The sequence below is a fragment of the Bombus affinis genome, unplaced genomic scaffold (assembly GCF_024516045.1).
Source record: "Bombus affinis isolate iyBomAffi1 unplaced genomic scaffold, iyBomAffi1.2 ctg00000059.1, whole genome shotgun sequence".
In the NCBI taxonomy this organism is placed as follows: Eukaryota; Metazoa; Arthropoda; class Insecta; order Hymenoptera; family Apidae; genus Bombus; species Bombus affinis.
In genome coordinates this window covers 2,579,035-2,595,493 of record NW_026108820.1, presented here as the reverse complement: position 1 = coordinate 2,595,493, position 16,459 = coordinate 2,579,035, and the positions used below count along the sequence as shown (strand labels likewise).

The window sequence follows — 16,459 nt, the reverse complement described above, 5'->3', positions numbered from 1 at the left end:
TATCGAACCGTTATCATAGATGTAATCTGGTTCTGGAAAAAATCGAAGAACGTCGTGTGAAAATCGATTTTAATTTAAATTGTCTTAAATATCCTTTAACGAATACGTCGTATTCTTTCGTTCTATTACGTTTAAATTAACAGTTATCGTCCTTTATGTCGGCCATTTCCTTCGTTTACGTTCTTTTTCACTTTCTGCTGTAATAGATCAGCCACGGATAGTCCAGTTCGACGAATAGTTTCTCTCGATCGACGTGGAAACCGTCGAAAAGAAAGATTCAGGATATTGTAGCCGTTCGCCGATAAGGAGCGCCATTTACGCCGAAGGAGATCCGTTCTCTTAGAACGTTCATAGAGCTCTGGGTCTTTTCGTTCTATAGGATTAATATAAATCTAGAAATTGTACAGCCCAACTTTAAGTCTATCGCAGCTTCGTTCGAACGACGCTACATCGTCCTGTACAAATTTCGATTCCTCCGATGAAACGTGTATTCACAGCAAAGTACATTTTTCTGTAATCTTATTATGGCTTGCGAAAGTGTTCGAATAATCATGATCGTTCCGAGGTGACGCGTATCACACGAACAATAGAAAACTCGGAAAATACCGAAAGGTCGGATGATACCGGCGTTCGTACGGTAAAATCGTAAAATTGATTTCGATAACTTAACATCGTACGTGCGTTTCAGTTTAGTTGACTATTTGATCGATTAAAAGTTCAATTATTCTATTTACTTTGTTCGCGCGGTGCCGGCGTTAAAACTTCGAAAAAAAAAACGCGCAGTTAGGAGAAAGCTGGAAACACATCGTATAATACGAGACTCGGATAGCCGAAACTTGACTGAGTTGGCGGAAATTTTGCGTAGGATCGCGTATTATGCTAAACATTTTGAAATCCCGTTAACGCTGTAACGAGACACGACTATCATGATTATGTTCGTTACATCAGTTGCGACTCTTCAATTTTTGTACTTTCGAGTCTGTCCCTATTTTAACGATAATAAAACATATTTGTAACGTTGGGAGAAAATTTTTAATCAAGAAAATTGAAACGAAAATGTGCGATCTTTTTTCATTTTCTTCAAAACGAAGGTATCCTCTAACGTTGTAAGAACGTAATTGGGTCGACCCATACATAACTCGAGCTGAAAAGATCGAAAGGGCGTAGCAGGCTTTTTTTTTATTTATTACAAGCGTACAGTTTTGTCAGGTTCAGCCAAATATTAGGTTGCCCCAAAAGTGTCTTTCCTCTACGAATATGTCTTTTACGACAATGCATCTTTATACAAACACGACAGCTAATCTGTCAAATGTCGTGGTCTTTACCTTAATAGAACAAAATGGAACGTACGTAGTTCGATAAAATAAAGGAAACAAGAAACGTCGTGCGTCTATTATTTTCTTATAAAACGAAAGACTCTTTTGTTGTACAACCTGATATTTGAGCTATCGATAATTTTCGAGAAGGGTCCTGTAACTTCCATATACATTTTCCGATCCATTTCAAATTTTTCCAATACAATACTCGCGTCTCGTTACAGCGCCAGCGAAATTTCCAAATATCTCGCATGACACGCATCGCGCATTCGTGAAAACATTCCGTGATAAACGTTGGAACGCTTTCTCAAGCCATTGGGTATATCGCACCGAATAATTTCGAAATTTCACTGGAGCTGTAACGAGATAAAACTATGGTGATTATTATTATTATACGTGCAAAATGCGGAACAGATTTGAAAATGTATCACACAAGTATCGGAAAAAAGATGATCGAATTATTGGAAAAACCAATTTTGTTCGCTACGTCGATAAGCCACGGTAAATAGCGAGATCGTTTTTGAGACTAATAGTGCGTTTAAAACTATTGTTCATACCGTGTGCTAATTTTTCACTAATACTAAATAAACTACGTTCACAAGTAAATGTCCAGAATAACGTAATTTCCATCTGCATCGTCGGTTTCGTTTCAAATTTCACTGTTATAATTCTCGCAGCGATTCCTGTCTCGTTACAGCGTTAACAAACTTTCGGAAAGTGTCGCGTAATGCGCATTTGGAAAAAATTTTCCGTTGCGAACGTTGGAATAGCAGCGCGAGCCACCGCGCAAACAGCGGGAAACAATTTTTCCTTGGAAAACTTGGAAGCTCGTGTCATCGTTTAGAACACGTACCTGCGTTGTGTTTTATCGATGTTCGGTACTTTGAAGTCTAAGTATAAACCTTGCTTGCACGGTGCAACTAATCCGTGACAAATCGAGCAAAGTAGAGGCTGCATTTCATCGAATCAAGGAACGTTTGACGTGTACACCGTGACATACAGAAACTTGTACATCTCTGAAAGCCAACGCTTTGATGTTTAACGATGAATGCTCAATTCTCAGAAACGATGCTGTCGTTGAAATTAAGCTAGTCGTTTCTGCCGGTGTACGCGGAATTTCCTTTCTATGGGCTCTCGCGTACAAACGTGTTTATGTTCATTTACACCGTCTTTCTAAACGAGAGGTCTAATCAGTTTGTAGAGCCGATTTATCGGTTTCTGTGCGTACAGCTGCGTTACCGTTCGTCGAACGAATCATGCAAACCAGACAATTGCCCGATTTTAAGACGCGACGCGATAAACGCGAACAACTGGTTCAGTGGGACGACGATAATATCGATCAGAACGTTCTACGTAAAATTAGTTAGAAACGATCCGCCTGTTACGATCGAACTTGGGCTATTGGCATCGATTGTGGTAGTTACACTTGGCTAGCAAGTGTAATTAGAAGAATACGAATCCTTGGCAAATTAACGAATAGTTTCTTTCGAAATTTACTCTTAACCGAAGCATTTATCTTTTATACGATATCATACACAGCAACTGGAGAACCCGGAGAAGCGTTACCATTGCGAGAATTACGCTCAGCTAATAAACGCAAACGAACGAGAGACAAATATTCTGATAAGTTCGGCAAGCAAATGTTATCTCGTTTCTAGAAATAATTGTTAATAAGGAATATGCTAACAAGGAATTTGCTAATAACCGTAAGGTTGTATTAAGCGTACGGTTTATGCTAAATATAAATTGCACGAATGCGACGACAGTTCGTAACAAATTGAGTTCGATAACGACAATGTTAATTGTTTATCGTTTGTGCAACGCTATGAAGCGATTCTTCTCGAAAAATTGCAAGTGCCGAAACGACGGTAATTAACGCCATATTATTATAAAATAAATTCTAGGTAGTTTTAACTGTAGATTACTGTAGATTAGATTTATACTGTTTGAATAAATTCTCGCTCGTAAGTATTTGCGCGAATGCTGGTCTCGTGCGAAACGTGATAATTAAAATTGCGGATTTTTAGCATACGCAATACACGCAAGAAGATATAAAATTGCACAAATATTTGAGATATAATTGTAGATGAAACTTTCAGCCTGAGATCCAATCGAACCGGTAGCCTTTCTAAAACCGATCTCTAGTTTCAAATCAACTTTAAATTTCAGCCTGTTTTTATGAGAAAATTCTCAAACTAATATGATGCTCCTCGGAGAGCTCTTCTCTGCCTTCTCTTTCGCTCTCCACTCGTCTCCCCCTAGAGAACAGCGTAATAGGACTACGTGTGCTCGTAGTCGGAGACAAAATTGGCGTTCAGGTGATATTCTACGGGAGCTTATTTTTCTAGATGACTCGTAACCCTGGCAAGTGTCAGTCTTTAATCTCTTAACGTACAATTTTGCTCCGCCTAACCGGTCAAAGACGCGCAATTTCTTCCTCGATCTACGTTTGCGATCTAAAGACGCTCGATTATACGCACACAGAGACGCACGAAGATACTCGAAGACTCTTAGAAACTTTTCACTTTTTCTATATTACACGAAATATTTAGAAACTTCATTAACAGCACGACGAGCCACGATTATACGTGATTGTGAAATTTCTAAAATTTCTAATTTCTCTGCAAAACCGTATCCAGAAGTTACATAAAATATTCGTCGCGCAAAGACGATGAAAATATTTGAGCAGTCAATTATTCGCTGTGTTAAGCCACGATATTTAGCGAAACGATCTTTATCACCAGTTGTAATGTTTAAGACTACTTCTATTCATGCTGTATACTAATTTTTCGCTAAATGTATATTTGCCATAAATGTTACAATTACAAGACATCATAACTGTTACAAGAGAAGTTTGTAAAGTTGCGATATGAAGGTTGATGTTTTTAATTAAAAAATTTTTGATCGCGAATAACCGTTAAAACGGATTAATTTTTTTTTGATTGCCGGTAATCGTTATCGACGAGAGAAATTTCAGTTTGGTTACCAATAACCAACATAAATGACCGGATTTTTAAAATATTTTTTTTTTTCTGTTACGAGTAACTGTTATCCGTGGCGAGAAAATTTTATTTTGGTTATCGATGACCATTATCGATGGCAAAAATTTGCTCTACATTGTCAATTATCACTGGCTATATTATCAATCGTTATTAACGTCACTGATAATTATTGGGTTGGAAACTAGGTGATTGCGAATTTTGTCAATATCATCTAATGACAAAACCCGCAATCACCTAGTTAACAAGCCAATAGTACGTGTGTTCGCAGTTATTCATAAAACTTGTGTGTTTTATCGAGCAAACAAAAAGATATGAAAATATATGAAACGAATAGGATGAAAGATATCGCAGTAGAATATTTTTATTAACAGTTGCACCGTGATATCTTTTATCTTATGCTTTGTTTCGTACATTTTCGTATCTTTTTCTTTGCTTAATAAAACATATCAGTTTTATAATTAGGCTTTTTTACGTTGCCAGTGAAAACCGATTATCAGCAATGTCAATAAATATCGACGATAGTCGAATGTGACTAGAAAATATTTTTTTCATCGATATTGCTTGGCGATAATCGAAAATCAATTTCACCATCGATAATGGTTATCGGTAACCAAAGCAAAATTCGGTTTTCCTTGATAATGGTCACTGTTCGATAACCGAACAAAAATTCAGGTCACTTCCATTGATTACTGTTTCAAATTAAATTCCCATGATCTAAAATTATTATCGAGCGACCGAGGAACAAATCGAATCGTTCGTAATGATTATTCGTAATCAGAATTATTAACGATTAAAATTCTTGAATCGTATCGCTTTTGGAGAAATTGAAAACTGGCTTTCGTTTAAATAAAAACTAGTTTCTACCCAATGATTTTCCTGCCAAAAAATATTTAACGTAGTTGTTATTTTGGAGCTTCGCTTGTAACTTCCACGTAGATTCCCAGATTGATTTCTAATTTTCCTATTGTAATATAACAATTAATACGATATAATATAATAATCTTAATATTAGATTATAAATATTAACATTGTAGGATTTTTTTATTTATTTATTTTATTTGGGTATGGTCGTTGTCACAAGATCACCGGCGATCTATCGGTTTCGTGATTTCTTGCGTCTCCGACGTGACACTGGCAACCTTACCATACACGCCTATTACATCAATGCACTCGTGTTCAGTATCTCCATACGCTGCACTCGCATTCAGTGTCTCCATACACACCTATTACGTCAATGCACCCGCATTCAGTGTGTCCACACACGCCCAGTGCGGTAATATGATCCAACAAACTGAGACTCATCCGTGTACGAAATCGAAAATGATCTGTCATGTCATTACGGTCTGACCGGTAACTCACAAAATGCAACTGGCGCTTTGAATACTAACCGTAATGATACTGACTTTTGTGTTTTTTTTTCCTCCATACTTTATCATTGAACGTCCGATCGAAATTTTTGTTGTTAACCTGGGCCCTTGACCTATTTGGACAGTTAGTTAAGCCATAAAGAGACCAGTACAATATAATTTAGCTAAACTATAAAGGAACAAAATACCAGTTATATCAAGTTTAATGTTAGGAAAACCCAATATTTTTGATCCACCCGAGGACGTGTGATAATCAGAATGGCCGTGTCGGAGATGAAAGAACACCGGAGCCTCTCCTTTGAAGCTGTGGGAGGACCCCCTTAGTGCTGTAATCCAGATTTCATCATAGCCGCACTAAGAAACTGTTGTAATTCGATCCGACTGTACTTATTCGAAATTTATGATAGTGAGCTCGGGCTCGAGGCGACAACCGGTCGCCGAACGTAGTCGCGGTCAAGGGATGAACGTTTTATCTAACAAAGGCATGAAGTAACTCTATAGCTTTCCATAAAAAAAATACTTGGGACGGGGCACGACGGTAAACATTTCAACGATTTCTGTCCCGTGGCTCGCCACACGCACACTTTGTCCTTCGGGTAAGACGATTGCCAGATGCCAACGCATCTTCGCAGTATATGTTTAGCTAGGCGAGGACCCGCTACGAATATTAAATTTCAATTACACAAAGTCTCTCAAATAGACAAATGGCCTGTGCCCCAACTACGGGAAGATAAGAGAAATCTATCCTTTCACGAACGACGCTTCTCGCTAGCAACTTTCCCCAAGGACAGCTAATATCTTTCTCTAACCACCAACATGGAAATTGACCAATTAACAGCAACGTCAATTTCCCTCACCCTTCGAACGAAGACTTTTCTCCGCGAATCCGATGATCTGGTGCCCTTAGGCACACCCATCATAGTTTCCTTCGACAGCGTCACCGCGATGGAGAGTCACTCTCCAGTGCGATCTCATCAGTAATCGACCTGTCTTTCGTATACGTAATAATTGCTCCTTGCTCTAATATACAGTATAACTTAGACGCAAACGAAGGGTAAAGTTCAGCAACCGTTGACCGCGGAAACGTTGCCGGAGCCGAGACCATTGTCCTAGTGCCGCGAATATCGAAACCTTGCGATTATCTATCGACGCTGTAATCTCCCTAATTTGTGTCAATAAACTCAACTATTGTTACACCGCACCTATGGCTAATTTCAACGAAGATTCACCTAACACCCCCACCCCCAATCCTGACGTACATCCGACATATATAACGTTATATGTTATTACGAAATACTATATACCGTTATACATTATATGGTAATACTATTGAGGTGGTGTGTCGTGATAGGTGCGGAAGGAATACTCAGATGTTCAACAAAAAGTTTATTACTATTAACAATCAACAGATCAACAATTTATACGATTCACACTTATGATTAACCATCGAGAGTTTACAATCGCGTATCTCGGCTTGTGTTTGCTTCGCTATGATGCTGAACCTTTCGCACTTCGCAGTTTGAGGCAGAATGACTCTTTTGTTCGAAACCAAATGGATTCTTTTCTTAGTTGCCCTTCGATAGCCCACTACACACGCGTTTATTAGATGTACCGCGGCGGTTGCCGTGCGTGCATTCTTCCGAATATTCGGCGGAAGAACCATAGGGATATCGATGGCACATTAGGCACGTCGGCCTTAGGCTTTGAAGGTATAGCGCTTTGTGTCGCGAAGCCGTTGGAAAGTTCCGTGCTCGAGTGCCGCTACACTATATATCTTTAAACGTTATAACGTATCAATATACATCTTTATACGTTATTACGTAATAGCATACAACGCAATACGCTATATCATAATACTACATAACGTCATACGTTATTACATAATAGTATATAACGTTATACGTTACATGGTAACACTATATAACGTCATGCGTTATTACGCAATAGTATAACGATAAACGTTACATGGTAATACTATATAACGTTATACGTTATATCGTAACACTATATATCGTTATACATTATAACGTTACAACATACAACGTTATAAGTTATATCGCAATAGTATATAACATTATACGTTATTACGTAATGGTATATAACGTTATACGTTACATGTTAAGACTACATAACGTTATACGTTATAACGTAACAATGTATAACGTTAAACGTTATAACCTAACAATATACAACGTTGACGGATATTACGTATTTGTATATAACGTTATACGTTACATGGTAATACTATATAACGTTATACGTTATATGGTAACACTGTATAACGCTATACGTTATTACGTAATAGTATATATCGTTATACGATATATGATAATGCTAGATAACGTTATACGTTATTACGTAATGGTATATATAGTTATACGTTAAATGGTAATACTATATAACGTTATACGTTATATGGTAACACTGCATGACGTTATACGTTATTACGTAATAGTATATATCGTTATACGATATATGGTAATACTATATATCGTTAAACGTTATAACGTAACAATATACAACGTAATACGTTATAACGAAACAATATACAACGTTATATGTTATTACGTAATGCTATATACAGTTATACATTACATGGTAATAGTATATAACGTTATACGTTAAACGTTATATGGTAATACCATATAACGTTATACGTTATATACTAATACTGTATGACGTTATACGTTATTGCGTAATAGTATCAAAGTTTATATGTTACATGGTAATATCATATAACGTTATACGTTATATGCTAACACAGTATGACGTTATAAGTTATTAAGTAATAGTCTATACTGTTATACGGTATATGGTAATACTGTATATCGTTAAACGTTATAACGTAAGAATAACGTTATACGTTATTACGTAATAGCATATAACGTTATGCGTTACATGGTAACACTATATAACGTTATACTTTATTACGTAATTGTATATGTGGTTATACGTTATAGGGTAACAATATACCACGTTATACGTTATTACGTAATAGTATTTAACGTTGTATGTTCATGGTAATAAAATATAACGTTATACGTTATGACGTAATAATATACAACTTTATACGTTATTGCGTAATAGTATATATAGTTTTACGTTACATGTTCATTCTATATAACGTTATACGTTATAACGTAACAATATATAACGTTAAACGTTATAACGTAACAATATACAATGTAATACGTTATTACGTTACATGGTAGTACTATATAACGTTATACGTTATTACGTAATAGTATATATCGTTATACGTTATATGGTAATACTATATATCGTTTTACGTTATATGGTAATACTATATAACTTTATACGTTATATCGTAACACCATATAACGTTATACGTTATAACGTAACAATATACAACGTTAAACGATATATGATATTACTATATATCGTTATACGTTATAACGTAATAGTATATATCGTTATACGTTATAACGTAATAGTATATATCGTTATACGTTATATGGTAATACTATATAACGTTATACGTTATAACGTAACAATATATAACGTTAAACGTTATAAAGTAACAATATACAATGTAATACGTTATTACGTTACATGGTAGTACTATATAACGTTATACGTTATTACGTAGTAGTATATATCGTTATACGTTATATGGTAATACTATATAACATTATACGTTATACCGTAACAGTATACAACGTTATATGTTATTACGTAATAGTATATAACGTTATATGCTACATGGTAGTACTATATAACGTTATATGTTACATGGTAATACTATATATCGTTATACGTTATATGGTAATACTATATATCGCAATACGCTATAACGTAAGAATATACAACGCTACACGTTATTACGTAATAGTAAATGGTATGTATGTATGAAACCAGAATTTTTGTATAGAAAAATACACGTCTATTGTATGATAATTATACGTTATAACGTATCACTATATAACGATATACGTAATAATGTAACAATAGACAACGTTAAACGATATATGATATTACTATATATCGTTATACGTTATAACGTAATAGTATATATCGTTATACGTTATATGGTAATACTATATATCGTTATACGTTATATGGTAATACTATATAACGTTATACGTTATATCGTAACACCATATAACGTTATACGTTATAACGTAACAATATACAACGTTAAACGATATATGATGTTACTATATATCATTATACGTTATAACGTAATAGTATATATCGTTATACGTTATATGGTAATACTATATAACGTTATTCGTTATAACGTAACAATATACAACGTTAAACGTTGTTACGTAATAGTAAATCGTATGTATGTATGAAACCGGAATTTTTGTATAGATAAATACACGTCTATTGTATGATAATTATACGTTATAACGTATCACTACATAACGATATACGTAATAACGTAACAATATGCAACGTTATACGTTATATGGTAATACTATATAACGTTATGCGTCATGACGAAACAATATACAACGTTATATGTTATTACGTAACAGTATATAACGTTATACGCTACATGGTAATACTATATAACGTTATATGTTACATGGTAATACTATATAACGTTATACGATACATGGTAATACTATATAACGTTATTCGTTATATGGTAATACTACATAACGTTGAACGATATAACGCAAGAGTATAAAACGCTGCACGTTATTACGTAGTAGTATATATCGTTATACGATATATGGTAATATTATATAACGTTATATTATAACGTAGCAATATACAACGTTATACTATATATGATATTACTATATAACATTATACGCTATTACGTAATAGTATATATCGTTATACGTAATATGGTGAGACTATATATCGGTATACGTTATAACGTACGAATATACAACCCTACACGTTATTACGTAATAGTATATAACGTTATACGACATATGGTAATACTATATAACGTTATACGATATAACGTAAGGATGTACAACTCTATACGTTATTACGTAATAGTATATAATCTTATGCGTTATATGGTAATACTATATAACGTTATACGTTATAAAGTAGCAATACACAACGTTATACGATATATGATACTACTATATAACGTTATACTTTATTGCGTAACAGTATATATCGTTATACGTGATATGGTAATACTATATATCGTTATACGTTAAAACGCAATAATTTACAACGTTTTACGTTATTACGTAATAGTATATATCGTTATACGTTATATGGTAATACTATAAACCGTAATACGTTATAACGCAATAATATACAACGTCATACGTTATTACGTAATAGTGTATATCGCTATACGTTATATGGCAAAACTATATATCGTTATACGTTATAACGTAAGAACATGTAACGTTATACGTTATATGGTAATACTACATAACGTTGAACGTTATGACGTAAGAATATACAACGCTACACGTTATTACGTAATAGTATATAACCTTTTACGATATATGGTAATACCATATAACGTTATACGTTATAACGTAACAATATACAACGTTATACGTTATTACGTGATAGTATATGACGTTATACGTTACATGGTAATACTATATAACGTTATTCGTTACATGGTAATACTAAATAACGTTATACGTTGCATGGTAATACTATATAACGTTATACGTTACATGGTAACACAAAATAACGTTACATGTTACACGGTAACACCATATAACGTTATTCGTTATAACGTAACAGTATACAACGTTATACGTTATTACGTAATAGTAAAGGGTATGTAAATATGAAACCGGAATTTTCGTATAGAAAAATGCACGTTTATTGTATGATAATTATACGTTATATGGTAACACCATATAATGTTATACGATATAACGTAATAATGTAGAACGTTGTACATTATGGTGTACGTTATACATATGGTGATACTATATAACGTTATACGTTATTAAGTAGTATTATATATCGTTATACGTTAAATGGTAATACTATATATCGTTATCCGTTATAACGCATGAATATACAACGTTATACTTTATTACGTAATAGTATATAACGTTATACGCCATATGGTAATACCACATAACGTTATACGTTATAACGTAACAATATACAACGTTATATGTTATTACGTAATAGTATATAACGTTATACGTTACATGGTAAAACTATATAAGGTTATACGATACATGGTAATACTATATAACGTTATACGTTATAACTTAAAAGTAATAGTATACATATAGTATACGTAATAGTATATAGCGTTATACGTTACATGGTAATACTATATTACGTTATACGTTATAACGTAACAATATACAACGTTATACGTTATTACGTAATAGTATATGACGTTATACGTTACAAGGTAATTGTATATAACGTTATGCGTTATAACGTAACAATATACAAAGTTATTCGTTATTTCCTAATAGTATATAACGTTGTACGCCATATGGTAACACTATATAACGTTATACGTTATAACGTAAGAATGTACAACGCTACACGTTATTACGTAATAGTATATAACGTTATACGATTTATGGTAATACTACATAACGTTATACGTTATACCGTAACAGTATACAACATTATACGTTATTACGTAATAGTATATAACGGTATACAATACATGGTAATACTATATAATAAATATTATATATATAATTACGTAACTGTAAAAGGTCTGTAAGTATGAAACCGGAATTTATGTATAGAAAAATACACGTTTATTGTATGATAACTATAGGTTATAGCGTATCACTATATAACGATATACGTTATATGGTACTACTATATATCGTTATACGTTATAACGTAACAATATACAACGTTATACGTTATATGTTAATACTAGATAACGTTATACGTTATAACGTAACCATGTACAACGTTATACGCTATTACGTAATAGTAAAAGGTATGTAAATATGGAACCGGAATTTTTGTCTAAAATACTACACATTTATTGTATCATAATTATACGTTATATGGTAACACCATATAACGTTATACGTTATAACGTAACACTCTATAACGTTACACGTTATATGGTAGTACTATATAACGTTATACGTTATAACGTAACAATATACAACGTTTTACGATATATGATAATTCTATACAACGTTATTCGTTATTACGTAATAGTATATAACGTTATACGCCATATGGTAACACTATATAACGTTATACGTTATAACGTAAGAATGTACAACGCTACACGTTATTACGTAATAGTATATAACGTTATACGATTTATGGTAATACTACATAACGTTATACGTTATAACGTAACAATATACAACATTATACGTTATTACGTAATAGTATATAACTGCATACGATACATAGTAATACTATATAACTTTATTCGTTATAACGTAACAATATACAACGTTATATGTTATTACGTAATAGTATATAACGTTATACGTTACATGGTAATACTATATAACGTTATATGTTACATGGTAATACTATATAACGTTATATGTTACATGGTAGTACTATATAACGTTATACGTTATAACGTAACAATATACAACGTTATATGTTATTACGTAATAGTATATAACGTTATACGTTACATGGTAGTACTGTATAACGTTATACGTTACATAGTAACACTAAAGAACGTTATATGTTACATGGTAATACTATATAACGTTATACGTTATAACGTAACAATATACAACGTTATACGACATATGATATTGCTATATAACGGTATACGTCATTACGTAGTATTATATATCGTTATACGTTATATGGTAATACTATATATCGTTATACGTTATAACGCAATAATATACAACGCTACACGTTATTACGTAATAGTATATAACGTTTTACGTTACATGGTAATACTATATAACGTTATACGTTACATGGTAGCACTAAATAACGTTACATGTTACATGGTAATACTATATAACGTTATACGTTATAACGTAACAATATACAACGTTATACGTTATTACGTAATAGTATATGACATTATACGTTACATGGTAATAGTATATAACTTTATACGTTATAACGTAACAATATACTGTCACGTCCCGCGTTCCGCACGTGACGCCACGAACCAATAACTTATGAATAATTAAACACGTCCAATAATAATAAATTAACTAATAACTAACCAATCAAAATAAAAAGAATTATACGACAGACAATCAAAATGGAATAAATGAATCAATAAGAAGACACACTACAACCAATCAGCAATGACATATAAAATACAAATAAAATGAAATAATTAAATGAACCAATAAATAAAACAAGCCGCGATTCAAATTTATGAGATTTCTCTGTGAAAACACATGTATATACACACACGTTTATGCATATCTGTGTGTATGACCTACTTCGTGAATCTGAATAATTGGTATTCTAATAAAATAAATAAAAGAAATAAAATATACTACACTACATCAGCATTCTAATAAAAGTGAAAATTGTATACAAGATTGCTGTGCGACACACACATATATAGATATACACATGCGTACGCGTATCTTTGGGAAAAATTCATAATATATATATATGTATGTATACATTATTAAACCATTAAAACGCAAAGAAATAAATATATAGAATTACATTTCTACGAACCTAGAGAATTATATACGAAATCCACATTATGGAATATTCAACCAATTTACGATCCGAGAAGCAATGAGAATAACAATGCACGCACATATACATATGCATATATATATTTTACATAATGGAAAATTACATTGTGAAATGTATATATATGTCGGAGATGAAAGAACGCCGGAGCTCCTCCTTGGATTCGCGGGAATACCGCAACTCTGTAACTTGGATTAAACGAATGCCGCTCCGATTGTTCGAGATTTATGATCATGAGCTTGGGCTCGAGGCGACAACCGGTCGCCGAACGTAGTCGCGGTCAAGGGATGAACGTTTTATCTAACAAAGGCATGAAGTAACTCTATAGCTTTCCATAAAAAAAATACTTGGGACGGGGCACGACGGTAAACATTTCAACGATTTCTGTCCCGTGGCTCGCCACACGCACACTTTGTCCTTCGGGTAAGACGATTGCCAGATGCCAACGCATCTTCGCAGTATATGTTTAGCTAGGCGAGGACCCGCTACGAATATTAAATTTCAATTACACAAAGTCTCTCAAATAGACAAATGGCCTGTGCCCCAACTACGGGAAGATAAGAGAAATCTATCCTTTCACGAACGACGCTTCTCGCTAGCAACTTTCCCCAAGGACAGCTAATATCTTTCTCTAACCACCAACATGGAAATTGACCAATTAACAGCAACGTCAATTTCCCTCACCCTTCGAACGAAGACTTTTCTCCGCGAATCCGATGATCTGGTGCCCTTAGGCACACCCATCATAGTTTCCTTCGACAGCGTCACCGCGATGGAGAGTCACTCTCCAGTGCGATCTCATCAGTAATCGACCTGTCTTTCGTATACGTAATAATTGCTCCTTGCTCTAATATACAGTATAACTTAGACGCAAACGAAGGGTAAAGTTCAGCATCCGTTGACCGCGGAAACGTTGCCGGAGCCGAGACCATTGTCGTAGTGCCGCGAATATCGAAACCTTGCGATTATCTATCGACGCTGTAATCTCCCTAATTTGTGTCAATAAACTCAACTATTGTTACACCGCACCTATGGCTAATTTCAACGAAGATTCACCTAACACCCCCACCCCCAATCCTGACGTACATCCGACATATATAACGTTATATGTTATTACGAAATACTATATACCGTTATACGTTATATGGTAATACTATATATCTTTAAACGTTATAACGTAACAATATACATCCTTATACGTTATTACGTAATAGTATACAACGCTATACGCTATATCATAATACTATATAACGTTATACGTTATTACATAATAGTATATAACATTATACGTTACATGGTAACACTATATAACGTCATGCGTTATTACGTAATAGTATAACGATAAACGTTACATGGTAATACTATATAACGTTATACGTTATATCGTAACACTATATATCGTTATACATTATAACGTTACAACATACAACGTTATAAGTAATATCGCAATAGTATATAACATTATACGTTATTACGTAAAAGTATATAACGTTATACGTTACATGTTAAGACTACATAACGTTATACGTTATAACGTAACAATGTATAACGTTAAACGTTATAACCTAACAATATACAACGTTGTACGATATTACGTATTTGTATATAACGTTAGACGTAACATGGTAATACTATATAACGTTATACGTTATATGGTAACACTGTATGACGCTATACGTTATTACGTAATAGTATATATCGTTACAGGATATATGATAATGCTAGATAACGTTATACGTTATTACGTAATGGTATATATAGTTATACGTTAAATGGTAATACTATATAACGTTATACGTTATATGGTAACACTGCATGACGTTATACGTTATTACGTAATAGTATATAACGTTATACGATATATGCTAATACTATATATCGTTAAAAGATATTTGGTAATACTATATAACGTTATACGTTATATGGTAATACTATATAACCTTATGCGATAATACGTAGTGGTATATACCGTTATATGATATATGGTAATACTATATATCGTTAATCGTTATAACATAATAGTATACAACGTTATACGATATAACGTAATAGTATTTAACGTTATACGTTACATGGTAATACTATATAACGTTATACGTTATATGGTAACACTGTATGACGTTATACGTTATTACGTAATAGTATATATCGTTATACGATA

The 16,459-nt window shown here is 33.3% G+C and overlaps 1 long non-coding RNA gene across 1 annotated transcript in view; it reads right to left on the bottom strand.

Annotated features, from left to right (window-relative positions):
• Nucleotides 1-1,164: 1,164 nt before the first annotated feature.
• LOC126926892 (uncharacterized) overlaps nucleotides 1,165-16,459 on the bottom strand; it is a 72,111-nt gene continuing 56,816 nt past the window's right edge. The window contains exon 2 of the long non-coding RNA XR_007714995.1: nucleotides 1,165-1,433. This is a non-coding gene — a long non-coding RNA (uncharacterized LOC126926892). The remainder of the gene's footprint in view (nucleotides 1,434-16,459) is intronic.